General features: G+C 32.6%; 1 pseudogene; it reads left to right on the plus strand.

Annotated features, from left to right (window-relative positions):
- The first annotated feature begins 751 nt into the window (after nucleotides 1-751).
- LOC120189756 lies at nucleotides 752-8,243 on the plus strand (annotated as a pseudogene).
- The last annotated feature ends 530 nt before the right edge of the window (nucleotides 8,244-8,773 follow it).

Below are 8,773 nucleotides of genomic sequence, written 5' to 3' on the forward strand. Positions count from 1 at the left end.
GTGTCTTCTTTGCTTCATTTAAGTCTCAGAAGAAATGTTTCATTTGTGGAACTCTTGTCGTAGTCAGAACTATGACTTTGATGCCCCATTTTGTCTTTGGTAACACTGGCTTTCTTTGTCTGGACTTGTGTAGAAATCCAATAAAGCTTTCATCTTTGAAAAGAGAATCTATCATATTTAAAAAGAGAATCTATCATCTTTGAAAAGAGAATCTATCATCTATGAAGAGTGTAGATGTAGATATGCCTGATTCAACATGGATTAATTAGGAGAGTAGAGGTTGTTCTAATTTAACTCTTGAAACACATCATAAGGAGAATTTATGCTAATTCCTTTCATGTCTTCACATCTAATCAGATCTCGAATAAGGCAATTTTGACCATATCATGTCGAGATGTTTAATAACATACTGTCGTTCAACATTAGTTGGCTCCACTAGTTTCTTATTGTTAAAATTTCTGCTTCCCTTCAATGGAAAGAAATATTCATCATGTTTTTCTTCCAGAGCTTAAATTTCTTAGCTGATTCTCTTGATTTTTCTTTTTTTTTTTTATTGTAAATCACTTTATTTCGTCCCAAATCACTCACTTGCTAACGGGGGAAAAATCGCCAAGCTCGGTTTCCCTGTTTCCATGGAGATCTAGGGTTTCCAATTGTTTCCCAGCTAAAAATCGAATTTCCTTGTTCACATTTTCAATTACTTACTATAAGTAAGTTTCTGAGCTCATATATATTGGTTGCATTCTTTTAAAGCTCATTACATTTGATCTGTGCGGAGACTTTGTTTAAGCCGCGTTTGGTTATGCGAAGAAAAGAAAATGGAGGCAGTTGCTATTGGAGACATAGCGTGTTTGGATCCGGAGCTATTGCAGCTCCAGGAGATGTCTCCGTTTGTTCTCAAATCCAATCCCGAATTCACGCAAAAGCTTTTCGAGCAGTGGCTTTCACTTCCCGATGCTTACAAGCTGGTACTTTTACTTATCTAGTTTCAAATCCTCGTGTTGTTTGATTTGTTTTGTTTTCTTTATATCTTGAATTAAAAACGATTAATCGTTATTTCCTTTGCATTTTTCTAGTCAGTTCTTTGCTCGATTATTTGGTGGTAAATCATTTTGGAAAATAGAAAAGAAACTTAATTTAAGCGTATGATAATGAAACTATTTGATGACACGTTATTTTGATTCTTCATGGTTTATTTAATTCATTGTAGATATTTATGTGAACCATATATAAGACTAAATTTAGGTAGCCTTTGGGAACTTGATTTTAGAATTTGGGTTTAAAAGATATTGTAAATTGAGTAATAAAAATACTTGGAAATGTAACATTGATGATTATTTCTCAAATATATGTGTCGTAACCGGTTATCGCCCGGGCACGAAATATTTATTTGGCGAGAAAAATAATATGGATAAAAAATGATTTTGAAAAAAGTTAAAAGATAAATTGATCTGCTTTAACCAAAATTCATTCTTTTTAGAAATAAAAAGGGATTCGTGGTCGGTTACGTTTAGGGAAGGATTAGCACCCCTACAATGCCCAAAATTGGTACTTATTAATTATAAATTGTCTCTATTATTAGGAATTAAAAATTCAAAGATATATTTAATTTATAATCTTGTTATTTCAAATTTATTAATATAATTGAAAGAAAAATATATATATATATATATATAATATATATATATATATTATAACATATTATTTATTTAGAAATATCAGAAAAGGGCTTCTAGGTGTTTAAGACAGCTCTTTATTTTGATATTAATAAATAAATAATAATAATAAAAAATTATTTTATTATAGTAAGATATTATTTATTTAAAAATATTAGAAAATGGCTTCTAGTGCTTTAAGACAGCTCTTCCTTCAATATTAAAAAATAAATAAATAACTAAAACATTTTCTAAAATAAAATTTAAACATAAATAGTTCATAAATAGGATTTTACTTCATAGAAAAACAAAACAAAAAAATAAATAAATAGTATTATTATATATATATATATATATATATATATATATATATATATATATATATATTATATATATATATCTGGCTAAATAATAATAAAAAATAAAAAAATTAAACAAGGAATAAATAAAATTAAAACTTATATATTTAAAAAACAATAAAATTAACAATAAATTAACATATTATTAAAACTAGTGACTAAATTATAACATATTAAAATTAGATACCCTAATTTAGAATTATTTATTTAAAATTACAGAGACTGAACATGCTATTTTATATTTATTTAATTTAGGGACTAAAATAAACTTATATCAAATTCGAATATTAAAATAGATTAAAACATGATGTCCGGGACTAAAACATTATTTAACAAAATTATAATGGCTAATTCGGTTATTTCACTTAATATATATATAATTATGTTTAGAGACTAAATTATAATAAACTAAAATTAAGAAACCAAATTAAAAGATATAACAATAGATTTCAGTGACTAAAATAGAAGATTACAAAATTGTGGGTATTGCTGAAAGGGTTTGACCAATAGTGAAATTACGCACATACCCTCCCCAAAACGGCGTCGTTTGGGAAGGGGTATTTGAACCCTTTATGGCCGGCCATAATGGCCATTTCTCATTTCTTTCTTCTTCCTTTTCTCTCTAATGAGACATTCTCCCCCTTCTCTCTAAATACACTCATCGGGGAAGAGAACTGGCCATTCGCCAGCCGCTGTGCTCCGGTGATAATCGTCACCGTCGGCCACCGTGAACGGTCGCCGAATTTTTCTAACCTACCCCAAAATATAGATCTCAGAGTCCTAAAACCTATTTTGAGGTTGTTTTAACCTAAAACCCCACCAAACGTAGTAAATCTACGATTACTACCTTCGATTTTTTTGTATCTCTGGCGGAGTGTGAGGACGCGTGGAAGGTTCCGATGATTATGTAGTTTCCTTGGTAAGCTTCTGTCTCTTCTCTTCTTTATTTGGCTACTGTTGGGTATTGTTGTTTGTTGTTCATTTTCCTCTCTTTTCCTCTCTCTTTTGTTGCTGTTGTGGTCTCTTCTCTGTTTTTCTCTGTATCTTCTTTTGCAGGATTCGGTGGCTTTTATAGCCACCATGATGTTCTGTTTGGACCGGTCCCGAGAGGAAAACCTCGGTGAGTCACCAAAGCTAGGTTATGACTCATTGTAGGGATGGTTGTGGGCTTCCATCTGGCGTTCTGGATTCTTCCTTGAGGCGGAGGCGTGGCAGCAAGGCGTCAGCAGCAGCTGGTTGGACCATCTGGCTCGGGAGTTCTTGGAGGCGACAGCATCAGTGCTAGGGTTTAGAAACCCTAGCTGAAACCCTAAATTGGTTCAGGGTTTCCATTTGGGTCTGGGCCGGTTGGGTCATTGTTGGGCCATCCGGGATTATTGGGCCTCTGATGTAATTTGTAATATATATATTTATTTAATAATAAATAATAATAATATTATATTATATTAATAATAATTATAATTATAATTATGAAAAAATTAATGTCTAATATGGATTTGTTAGACGTCTGTATAGTAATGACTTTGGATTATTATTTATTTTGGATTGATCAATCCATATTTTTATACTTTTCAACCATATATTATATTGACTCTTAATTGTCTGTCCACATTATATGCATTTGATTCTTATCATTTACATTGCAAACGAAATCCAAGTCCAAATTTTCAAATTCTAATTTCCAAATGGATTGGAGGATTAGGTAAATTTAGTGGATTACCTTGATGTGAAAGGAGTATTTGACCTCCGATTGTTGATTTTCCATATATCTTTGTTCAGTAATGCTATGTGCAAATTGATTACATTTTGGAGGCTTAACAGTTACAACAATATTCTAGAATAGTTTTTTGTATATTCTTGAATGAGAGAAAGCCAATAGTCTCTTTTGTATTTATATATGGAATGTTTACCCTGTCTTTGAAGCAAAATATTTGAATTCATGTGATTTATTAAAATGTCCTCTGAGCCTAGGGGAGGAGTTAGTTTTTGTTTAATTTTTTACTTTGCAAGGTGTCATCATTGGTTAATGATGCTAAGGCATGTAATCCCTTGACTGTTCCTGGTAATGTTTCCTCTGGAAGTACATCAATAAGCAATGCTCTACCTTCCTTATTTCCTGCTGGCAGTGCTCCTCCCCTTTCACCAAGAAGTGTATATGGTTCTCCTTGAGTACCAAAACAAAGGGCTGGTCCTTCAAACTTAGGTTCTCCACTGAAAGTAGTTAGCGAGCCTGTGAAAGAGTTCATACCTCAAGTTTGGATCTTGTTTATTTTATATTATAGTTTTCTTTTCTTGGTTTCTTGGTTGTGTTTTATCTTCTTTATTTTCTTTTCTATTCCGAAATCAGCTATAACTTGTTACATTTGTACTTGAGAGCACCTCCAGTTTTACTTCAAAAATGGTCGTCCGCCTCCAAATGATCTAAAAGAACAATGCATGTTTCGAATCAGTCAGTTCTTCTATGGACATCCAGATGGGCTGCAGTTGCTTGGTAAGATAAATGCATGTGTGCTTTAACACATAGTTATGGAGCTTGTAGTATATTCATTTTCTACTTTCTATACGTTTCAGAATTCAAACTAGTGACCAAAGAAATCTTCAAACTGCCTTCATTTTTCTCCCCGTCACTTTTCAGTAAAATTGATGTTAATAGCACTGGTGTGGTTACAAGGTATAGTTTCTTGTTCATGAAAGTGGAATTGTTATATTTATATCTCATATGCATCATATTCTTTTAACTACTAAGATATTTATTTGAAAATTATGAGAATTTGCTGCTCTCCTTATTGAGCCTTATAAGAGTACTGTGTGCTCTAAATATAAAATTGTTATTTCAGAATCTGACTCATAATTTGGTATTCTTCTCCTTGTAATTATTTTTCAGCTATGATATAATTTTCTTCCATTTGTACTGTAGCTTTTACTGAATTTTTCTCTAAACTTCTTGCAGAGATGCATTTATTGATTATTGGGTCAATGGAAACATGCTGACCATGGATATAGCAACCCAAACATATACAATATTAAAGCAACCAGATCTCAAATACCTCACTCAGGTTTATGCATTTTCGAGAGCTTAAACAACAACATTATTTGTCTATAGTCTAATATTATATGTTTAAACTTAATTTCTTATGTACTTTCCAATTTGACAGAATGACTTCAAACCTGTCCTCCATGAACTATTGGCAACTCATCCAGGGTTGGAATTCTTACAGAGTACACCTGAGTTTCAGGAAAGATATGGTTTATTTTTTATATATTTGATACCTTCGGTTGTTATCTCATTTTAATTTTAATTTTTGGGTGTTTTTTCACTTTTTCGATATTTACCCCTCTTTTTACAATATCCAAGGTATTTGAACATTGTGTGAATTGCTTCCAAACTAACTCCAATGCTAAATGTTGGAACCTCTAAGATCTGAACTTGCAAATCCTGTAAATGCATCTATTTTCATGTGAATTTCTATGAATACAATTCACCCTTGTTCATTATTGAAATAGTTCTGTCTCTAATATGTTTGATCGTTTATAATGCTATGTTTAAAACTATTAATAAAATGGAAATAACATATTATTAAAGCAGGAGTGTAAACTAGTTCTTTGATGGACTAGTGTTGAACTTTGCACTTTTTGATGGAAGAATAAGGTGCATAGAAAAAGGGATTCACATTCTTGTTTATCATGCTAGTCAGTTATCATTAGTAAGAAAGATTGGCAGCATAGTTCTTATTCTAGTCTTTAGTTTCAATGGCTATGCTTCCATTTTCTAAAATGTGTAGGTTTAAGATGATGAATTTGCACCAAGTTCTAAAAATTCATCCTTTTTTTCGAATTTAATCCTAAGTAATTGTATATTTTTCTGTTTATAATTGAGACCGATTATTAACAATTTAATGAGCATATGAGAGGAAAACATATTGTGTATATTGTGACTGAAAGTGAAACTAAACTATCTTAAACCAAGTCATGCAATTCAGCTTAAAGAATATCTGTCTTAACATGTCGGGCTCTTGCCCATTATTTAGGTTGTTTAATGTTGCTCAAACAGTTAGTGCAAACTACTACTTCTGTGTTTTTCAATTATTTGCAAGGTTAGATTGCTCTATTACTTTCAAATATGTAGCAAATTTTGTATGATGTTACTTGATAACATAACTTTTGTTTCACATGACCAGTTGAAACTGTAATATACAAAATATAATACTACATGAATAGATCTCAGAATGATCACCTTATTCTTAGGGAGTTGAAACGTGGAAACTTGATTGATGTGATGCTACATGCTGATGAGGAAGAGGACATTAATAAAGTTTTGAGGTTGGGACTTGGCTTGGAATAAGTTTGTATAATTACTTTTGGATGCATGCTTAATACAGTATGTCTGATACTGATTATTTTCACTTTGCAATCTCTCTTCTTCTATACTATATATACAGGTACTTTTCATATGAGCACTTCTACGTGATATACTGCAAGTTTTGGGAGCTAGATACAGATCATGATTTCTTGATTGACAAGGAGAACCTTATCTGATATGGTAACCATGCGCTTACCTACCGGATTGTTGATAGGATATTTTCTCAGGTTTGTCTGTGTCAGATGCCATTTTTGTTCCTTGGTCCAAACTACATTCTATATGCAGAAGAACATTTTCATTTAATTGAACTGTCTATTCCAATTTCCTTTTCTATCACTTATTATGTGTCATTGATTGACTTAATTTTATTCACAAGTTTGGAACATTCACTCATGTTATGCTTCCATACTATTAGGTTCCAATAAAGTTTACCAGTAAGGTCGAAGGAAAGATGGGGTATGAAGATTTTGTTTACTATATCCTTACAGAGGAGGACAAGTCACCCAAGCCTAGTCTTGAGTACTGGTATGTTTGTGTTCTTTCTCTGTAGAATCAAGGGTATTATGTTTGATTTTGTTCATGGATTATTAATTTTGAAGTTTATCTTCTTAATGATTGAAGTAAATATACCCTCTACTTATTGTATAAATTCACTTGTTTGAAAAGTCCCCCAAAATATTTGAAATGACAATTTTTTGTACTCCTCTAAAATTCTGAAAATATTGTCAGAAGCTACTGATTGGGAAATTAATCTTGCTCAAAGAAAAAATTAACTGATGTAAATGATTCATCAGTATTTTTATAAATATTTCATAACTTGCTGCTGTTGTATGAGAGTGAGAAAAAATAGTGTGTTTTGAAAGGGTGGAGCTTCTGGATGATCACAATGAGATTGGAGTTCCAACTATTTACATTTTTTGGCTAGTTTTTCCAATGTGGTTTTTTCCTTTTTTAGGCTCAAGTGTATAGATTTGGATGGCAATGGGATTCTAACACATAACGAAATGCAATTCATTTATGAGGAGCAGTTGCATCGAATGGAATGCATGGGACAGGAGCCCGTGTTCTTTGAGGACATCTTATGCCAAATAATTGACATGATTAAACCAGAGGTTCTCTATTTTATTTGCTCTCTTTTTATTTTCTTGTTTATTTAATACAGTGCCTATTGGAGTGTGCTTATGGAAAATGGATTAGAATACTAATTTTGTGCTAAGATCTGCTTGTAATTTCAAACTTAGATTTATGTTGGTGTAAAGGTAGGTTTCTGGAAAATTGAGTTTAATTTCTTCTCATGCTCCTCCGGAAGTAGGTAATTAATGGCTGCTTCATAATAAGATCATTTAGTGTGATCTAATGAGCTAGTTATACAATGAACTACATTGACCATATCTTGGTTTGGGCTTTTAGGTCCTGAGTGTTCACTGAATGCTCCTTCCTATACATTGCAAATGAAGATAGAATGTTTTACATGTTCAGCTATGTCACATTTGCAGGATGAGAGCTATGTCACATTGCGTGATCTGAAAGGTTCTAAACTTTTGGGAAGTGTTTTCAACATCCTTTTTAATCTTAACAAATTCATGGCCTTTGAGACTCGTGATCCATTCGTCATTCGTCAGGTAAATGTGTTACGTTAGCTTTAATATTACCATTACCAGAAATTGTAAATCATCATACTTCTATGCAAGTTTCGGATAACAACATTGTTTGTATCGGAACAAACAGGAGCGTGAGAACCCTACATTGACAGAGTGGGACCGATTTGCACATAGAGAATATATTAGACTTTCAATGGAAGATGACGTCGAAGATGCCTCTAATGGAAGTGCAGATGTTTGGGATGAATCGGTTGAGGCTCCCTTCTAAGTTGAATAAGGTAAGCTTGTCCAATTTACATTGTGTTGTTTTGTTTTGTTTTGTTCTGGCTTTTACCGAAACGAAAAAAAGGAAAAAACAATATATGCGTAAAAGAATGTAATGCCCAATGCATGCGCGCTGGCTATTTTGCAAGTGCACCAAATCAAAGAATAAAAGACAAAATTGCTGCAAAAATTTATAATCAAGCAGCTAAGAAGTTCATGCAAACTCACATACTTATTTTTCTCATCATCTGTTATTTCTCTACAAGTGCTCAGAGAAAAGCTCAACACTTCTATGTTGAGCACCGGAAGGAGAATGTTGCCTTGATGGGCAAAGAAGGAACTCATTGGAGGAGAACTTTGGGCTTGTCCTTCTCGGACGTACGCCTGATGCACCTGCGAAGGATTTTCAGGCCTTTGCATGCATGGTTTGAGAAAAAAAATGATTAATCATGCAATTGGAGCCAGCTTTACCTAAACAATTTTTCATATGAACGAATTTTGCCGGAAGACTGTGAATCGAAATGCAGGTAGAAA

Source organism: Hibiscus syriacus, unplaced genomic scaffold, assembly GCF_006381635.1.
Source record: "Hibiscus syriacus cultivar Baekdansim isolate YM2019G1 unplaced genomic scaffold, ASM638163v2 tig00116959_pilon, whole genome shotgun sequence".
NCBI lineage: Eukaryota > Viridiplantae > Streptophyta > Magnoliopsida > Malvales > Malvaceae > Hibiscus > Hibiscus syriacus.